We start from the raw sequence: 8,004 nt of genomic DNA, 5'->3' as shown, positions 1-8,004 counted from the left end.
AAAATTTGTGAAACTGTTGAAGCATATTATTATGCTAAGAATTTAATTAATATTATGTTTTTAGTGAGAATCATGTTTTTAAAAAAATACTGTTGACCAATAAAATATTTAAAAATATTGTTTGTTTCATTATCTTTTTCTGTATGCTTTCCTATTTTGGTGTTTTAGATGTACATAATATGATAGTATATATTTTCAAAGCAAATTAAAGCTTGAACATTTTTTATTGATGGAGTGTGCTATCCAAAACAAGTTTAGAAACTGACATTCTAGAATATCAAGGCTATTCTAGAATATCATCTGTGCATCCGTTCCTGTGGAAAATAACATATCTGATTGCCCATTGATGAGAAGTCTATGGAGCAGGAACGTAGTTTTGGTCCTTCATAGATAAGAGAATGGGGTCCTGGCTTAGATTTATTGTCTAGTAGATCAGTTGCGTTTGATACTTTAGAGTCTATTCTCAAATAGCATAGATATACATGTATGGCAACTTAGGAGAATTCTATTTATCATACACTGTGAAGGATGACACACTTCTGGGTAGGTCAGATAACTTCTTCTATAGTCTAGAATTGATGTTTAGTTCTCTGTCTTGAAAATAGACCAAGGGACAATGAATACTTGACAAAACCGAATCTTTTTTTATTCTACTCCCCCCTCTTCCCAGCACCCCCCCCCCCTTTTTTAGCCTGATGCTCGGGGAGGCATTATTGCAGAGAAGCTGAACTTCATCCAGCAGAGTTTCCTGGTCCTTTTAGCCTTCAGGAAGAGAATGTACTTTGTTTCTCATTCTTGCTCTCTAGGAAAGCAGACAGGGAGCATTTCAATACAAGCACTTTTCACCCATGCCGTGTGGTTAAGTGCATCACTTAACAGTGGCATGCGCTTGTAGGGAAAAGTATACTTCAGTATGGAGAATGAAACCTTGCTGGATTGTGCTGGGGCAATTTAGGCCTTTTATTCCACATCACAATTGGAGAATTTCACTATAAGCAACTTTACAAAGTGGGATGCCATAGAAAAACACCCTCTGTGGTAAGCACTTTAGGTGGCGTATGTGGTCTCGAAATGTAAGCCTGCTTTCTTTTAATTTATCGGGATTTTTCTCCTGATACTATAAATGTTATAAAATTGAAAACCACAAGTGCTAAACTAATACAGGTGAGATCTATGTTAACTTCATGGTAGATGTAATGCAAATAAAAAGAAATACCCTTAGAAAATAGTTCCCTCTCATATTTTATGATCTTTGTGTTTTTTATAATATATTTAAATAGGTGTTATTGTTCATCCTATGTGTATTTTAAATTATATTTTATTGTAGTCACCCACATTATCATTATATCAACTAGATGTGCTAAATTAGTATTATTTACACCCTCCTCTTACCTCTGGCTTTTTTAGACCAAGGGTGACAGATCACCTCAGGAACATATGTATTATTTGCTTTGTGGAGGGGCTAATGGGTGAAGATGTAAACTGGAGAAATTTCCTCAAATAAGGAAGGGAAGAAACACTAAAGTGGGGATTAGAGTTTGAGGAGAAAAAGGAAGAAGATTGAGGTGACAGGAAAAGGGAAGAGAGTCTGAGGGATTTCAAAAAAAGAAGAGGGATGGGTGTGGGTAGGAGGGAAGAATTTTAAAGGTCTGTTGTGTCATCTATTATGTGATTGCCCAGCCACCCCACAAAACCTCAAGTAAAATTCAGTTGTTGGTCTGTGCTTTTGGAGTGTTTATATTTGTTTATGATTCTGGATGTATGTGTAAGGTTGGCTTTAAAGCGTCAATGGATATGAAAGAGTGGAAACCAGAGTATATATATATATATATATATTTCTTTAAGATTTTATTTATTTGAGAGAGAGTGAGTGAGTGAGTGAAAGAGAGCATAAAAGGGGAGAGGGGCAGAGGGAGAAGGAGAAGCAGGCTTCCCTGCTGAGTAGGGAGCCCGATGTGGGGCTCGATCCCAGGACCCTGGGATCATGACCTGAGCCGAAGGCAGACGCTTAACCAACTGAGCAACCCGGCACCCCGAAACCAGAGTTTTGATTAAAATAAGCAGGGATGTACTAAGAGGCCGAGTGTGGCCAGGTAGTTTGTTCAGGTGGAAAGGAATATTTTATCGTGGACATCATTTAGAATTTTATGTGCATGGTGATAATAAAAGGAGACTAGTTTTTATTAACTTTTATTATGTTTTTAAATTTGCTATGAATGTGACTCTGATTGCAGACCCCCAGGCGGACTGTTCCTCCTATCCTCCCACCTTGCTCTGTCGTTAGAAATAAGCAAACAGCTCTAATTTAAAGTCAGGCGAATGTTGTAGGAATTTCCATCAGAAGCTTATCACTCTTTTTTCCAGGTGTTCTAAGAAGACCCTGCAGGTACCTAAGTGACCAGGGCACCTCAGAATCCCTGGTGACTTTGGTTCTGATTTGTGGCCATTTGATGATACTTACAGATTGAAAGGCAGTTCCCAAAATGGGGACGATAGGGAGTAACATTCCTGCCCTTCTTCTCACAGCTGAAATTCCTTTCTCCTATTTGTGATCATGTGTCAAGAGGTCGGAATGGGTATTTGGTTTTGTTTTGTTTTAGTTTTTGTCTTCTTTCTTGCCTTCCTCTTCCTTTTCTTTCTCTCATTTTTCTCTCTACCTGTCCTTTCTTGCTGGCTTTCCCTCCCATAGCCAGAAGAGTGGATTGTCAGAGACCAGTCAAAGTACAAAGAGTACCCACTGGTAAGTATTCTGGTTCCTTTCTTCTTCATCAAAGTTTAATGAGTTTCAGTGATCAGTTCTGTTTTGTTGGGGCCACCAAAAGGAGGAGTCGGGAGGTGGAGGGGGGCAGTAAGAGCACATAAGGGAGAATGAGTAAGCAAAGACACTACTATGGAAATAACGAGAAAAAGGCCGTGAAAGTTAACATGCATCTTCTGTTTCTAATCCTCTGTCCTCTCTCACCCTGTCTACGCTTGTGGAATGTTTATGAGATTAGAAATCTTAGTGGCTTGTTTGTTTCCCTGTAAACATAGATTTCCTCATGCAGTAGATAACTGTTGAATTGCTACAGTTGGACGTCTGCTAGGACTTGTTGCTCAGCCTCAATACTATAAGGAGGCAAAAAGAGCTAGGGACAAGCAGACCGCTTCTTCTCATGGACTCCTGGGTCCCATGTGCTTTGATACCACTTTCTCATTCACTGCTGAAGGGTCCTGGTCAGTACTACACTCCTGCCTTTCCAGTAGGATCTCACTGAACCCCTAGATGGACGGCCTCACGTGGGTGTGGACGGTCACCTGAAGCTTACGCCTGGGCTGCCCAGATTTGGACCAGCCACTTTCCTTCTGAATGCCAAGCTTTCGCTGTGATAGTTTGGTCACATGTAAATAACCGTGAGCTACAGCTAGAACTGGGGTCATCAAACTGTTTTGAAAGTCCAGATAGGAAATATTTTAGGTTTTGCAGGTAATATAGTCTCTGTTAGAACTATTCACCTTTGTCATTGAAGCACAAAAGCAGCTCTGGGTAATATATGAACAAGTGGGTGTGGCTGTGTCCCGATAAAATTTATTTATGGACTCTGAAATTTGAATTTTATATTACTTGCACATCTCATGAAATATTCTTCTGATTTTTTTCAATCGTTTACAAATGTAAAAACCATTCTTGGTTTGTAGGTTGTACAAAAACGGGGGGTGGGCTGGATTTGACCTGCAGATTGTAATCTGCTGGGTGTGAACTAGAATGTTATTCCTCGCTCTGCTAGGATGCACCACAAATTTAGTGGTTTAAAACAACAACTATTTATTTATTTAGCTTACCATTCATTGGTTGGCAGTTTGGGATGGGCTCAACTGGATGGTTCTGGGTTTTTTTGTTTGTTTTTAGCTTAAATTTATTTTACTACCGCATGGGACAAGCCAGTCATCTCTTTTGTTGCTCTCGTTGTTTTGTTTTCTTTTTTAAATTTTTAATTTCTTTTTAAAATTGTAATTCCAGTGCAGCTAACATAGAGTGTTATATTTGTTTCAGCTATATAATACAGCAATTCAACAATTCCGTGTATCAACTGGGTGATTTTTTTTTTTTTTTAAAGATTTTATTTGTTTATTTGAGAGATAGAGTGAGACAGACAGCACATGAGAGGGGGGAGGGTCAGAGGGAGAAGAAGACTCCCCGCCGAGCAGGGAGTCTGATACGGGACTCGATCCCGGGACTCCAGGATCATGACCTGAGCCGAAGGCAGTCGCTTAACCAACTGAGCCACCCAGGCGCCCCTCAACTGGGTGGTTCTTGACTAGTATCATTCATGTATCTGTGGTCAGCTGTTGGTCATCTCGTTGGCTCTGCTTGTAGGGGTTACCGGCTATTGGCTGCAGTAACCAAGCTGACTGGGCAAGTGTCTTTCATCATCCCGCAGGCTGGTCTGTGCTCATTCACGTGCTGGTTCTAAGAGCAGCCAAAACATGCAAGTTCCATTGTAATGAGTACTTTTCAAGGTTCTGCTGATTCCATTTTGCTTTTGTCTCAAACAAGTCCCATGGCCAAGTCCAGGGTGGTAGTCCAGTGGTAACTGAATAATTAGAGTTTATTACTGCCACAACCTACCACAGAAGGCCTCTGCTCTGAGGATTTCTAGGTTTGTTTTTTTTTTAAGATTGATTTATTTATTTGAGAGAGAGAAAGGGAGAGAGAGCACAAGTAGGGGGAGGGGCAGAGGGAGAGGGAGAATCAGGCTTCCCGCTGAGCAGGGAGCCCAACCTGGGGCTTGATCCCAGGACCCTGGGATCATGACCTGAGCCAAAGGCAGACCCTTAACCGACTGAGCCACCCAGATGCCCTGCCCTGATGATTTCTATCTCTTCTACACATAAAATCTATTCTCTCCCTCCTAAGGCACCCTAAATTTCATCTAGTCACAGCATCAGGTTCAAAGTCTAGGACTTCTTGGTATATAATCATGTCTGGAAGTGACTTTTTGGGTGCAGCTTCTCTTGATCCAGTTGCACTAAAAAGGTAAGTTGCAATATTCAGTGATAAGAATATGATAATTATAGTAGAATCATTTGAAAGGGGAAAAATGGGGGACACTTAGCAGTCAGTTGACCATATAAATTCTGAAACCCAGCCAGGCATCTGCTGGCAGATTCCTATGCTCCAGGGTCCTACTCCTTGATGAGGCTGAGACTCTGCTCCCTGGTAGTATTTGTCCAGTGTATTGTTTTCCACAGCTCTCTGGGAGTGGTACCCTAGTCCGTTGTTCGTCACAGTTTTTGGCTTGGTCCTCTCAGGTGTCATACTTTTTTATAAGATACTGCTTGTGTGTGCAGCTGAACATCTTCCTTAGCCTTCTTCATTCTTGTAGAGGTTGGGGAGCACAGGGGCCTCTTTTTGTTTTGAGATGACATGGTCTCTTTCAATCCAAGATGGCGGTGCCTTTCTCAGTACAGTTAACTCCAACATGTGGAGAGCTTTCTGTGAATCTGATTCTGGTCCAGAAACTATATCCACAATTCTTATTGAGGCAAACTTCTTTTTACTTGAGTGTGTCAGGCTGCTGGGGGAAATATCCTTAAGAATTTTAAGAGCCATTTTTTTGTTTGAGTGTGTCTACTCTGCATGTCCTTCAACTTTTTAGAGTTCCTAACAAAGGGACTTAGAGTCACACTTTGATTTAATCTTTACCATGAAGCCATTTATTACTTTGACAGTTTTTTACTGATTGGGGAGATTGGAGATAAGGCAGTTTACTTCCCAGCATGTCTGGGATCCTCTGTATTCCCCCAAAGTTCTGCTTACAATTTTTTGAGCTCATCTTTCCTTTCCAGTACCTTATTCTCAACAGCTAAGAGAAGCCAAATGACAAGTTTCATTTTCTGTGAGGCACTCTCCCTATCCAAGTCCAGTTTATTAGTTATAGGCAACATATTTACTAATTATTTCAGAGCTATCTAACTAATGTCACTATTTTCCCAGCCTGCCAGGGCAGTTTCCTTGTCACTTTTGTAGCATCTGCTAATAGTATAGTCCATTTCTCCAGTCTTCAGAGTTTCTTTACAGCTTTTCCAGCCTCCACCAGCCACCTATTCCAAAACCAATGCCTCATATTTTTTATTTTTGTTACAGAAACCCCCCACTTCTGAGTATCAATTTCTTTATCAGTTACAGTCATTGCAAAATGAAGCATCGCAAAACTTAGTGGCTTAAAACAATCATTTGTGTCACTTACGACCCATGACACGTGTGTTGGGAAATTTGAGCTGAGCGCAGGGCAGAGATTCTCTGGTCTTGGCGGGGCTCACTCATGCGTCTGTGGTCTTTGACAATTAGAGAAGAGGCCTGACTTCTGATGTTGGCTGGCTACTGAGAGGGCCACAGGGGACAGGGCCACATGTCTCTCAGGATCAAGCTGGCTAGGCTGGCCTTGCTCACATGGCGGTGCTGGCTGGGGCCCCAAGATCAGCTAGGGAAGGCCAGCTCCAATGTGCAAGCCCTTTTAAAGTCTCTCTTCTGTCACGTTTACTGTGTCACATCATTTAAAACAAATCATATGGCCAAGTCCAGACCAGAGTGAGTGTGGGAGGGAATTTATCCAAAAGCTTACATTGAGGGAAGTGATGAATTCGGGAAGGTGTGAAAAAATTGGGGGCTATGATTGCAACACTCGGCTAGTCCTCTGCTAAATAGACTATAATCTGACACACACAAAGCCCGCCCAGTTTCTAGAGGAGTTGTACTAGCAAAAGACCTGCCCGCTTGCTAAAAAAGGTCACCAGGTTTGATCAAATTGCAAGTTTTGAGTGACTGGTTATGCATCTAGCTGATACAAACAGGGAAAATCCAAGTTATGGCTCTAACTTTGGTAAGTGGAACTTACCCAATATCAGGACTACCTAGATTTCTGAAATGTGTTTTTAGAACTTGAACATCCAAAATGCATGTGATGGAAAGAAAAAAGTGGTTCTGATGGTAGGCAACACAGAGTAGAAAATAACAAAATTTAATATCTCACATTAAGAGGGTGTTGATTATGTGCCGGCCACTATTTTAGTGGTTTGTCATGGATTATGCCATTATCTCTTTTAAAAACAGAAAAATTAGAAAAAAAAACCCCAGAAAAATTAGCATAAGAGAATCTAGAACTTTTACTGTTTAGATCTAGGGAGCTTGGCCTGCTCTGTATAATGCAAAAGCTTTACATTGTAGTGTTGTTACAGATGAAGGGATCTCTTTTCAAACATAGCTGGTTGGAAGTTGGAGTTTATACTACAGTGTAGACTTTAGGGTCTACTGGTCATGTGTCCCGTTTCCTAGTTGCATAAATATTACTGTTTGGGGTAGTTTCAATCTTTGTAATGATCGCAGCTCAAACTGAAGTCTTTCCCCTTTGCCTCTACAAGTAGAACAGCCTAGTATAATAATTGGCTCTTGGGAAGAGAAAACATAGTTTGATTCCCTTTGCATATTTCTTTTTTTTTTTTTTTTAAAGATTTTATTTATTTATTTGAGAGAGAGAATGTACATGAGAGGGGGGAGGGTCAGAGGGAGAAGCAGACTCCCTGCCGAGCAGGGAGCCGGATGCGGGACTCGATCCAGGGACTCCAGGATCATGACCTGAGCCGAAGGCAGTCACTTAACCAACTGAGCCACCCAGGCGCCCCTCCTTTTGCATATTTCTTGTCTGTTCTTTATTGACCCCAAAATTCAAAAGAAGGAGAAAAACAGAGATTTTTCCCGGAATAAAAGATTTGCTTTTCATAGTTACGGCAATTTATAAGGATTCACAGGCAAGTTAGCAAAGAAAGGACAGTAGTTAGACTTGAGGACAAGCGTCAAAAAGTAAAATTATTAAGGGTGTTTTTCTTCAAAATCTTAAATCAAAGTGAAGATTAAAGGTAGAAGAATGAGGAGGACCAGGAATATGTCAGTGGCTTCCTTCTAAATGTACAGAAAATAATAATGTTAAAACTCTGATGCGCACACACACACACAATTGGGATTGA

Source organism: Mirounga angustirostris, unplaced genomic scaffold (genome assembly GCF_029215605.1).
Source record: "Mirounga angustirostris isolate CCGP_5_RB_7025 unplaced genomic scaffold, mMirAng1.0.hap1 SCAF_12, whole genome shotgun sequence".
Taxonomy (NCBI): Eukaryota; Metazoa; Chordata; class Mammalia; order Carnivora; family Phocidae; genus Mirounga; species Mirounga angustirostris.
The sequence above is the reverse complement of the archived record's forward strand: the minus strand, read 5'-3'. Positions refer to the sequence as shown.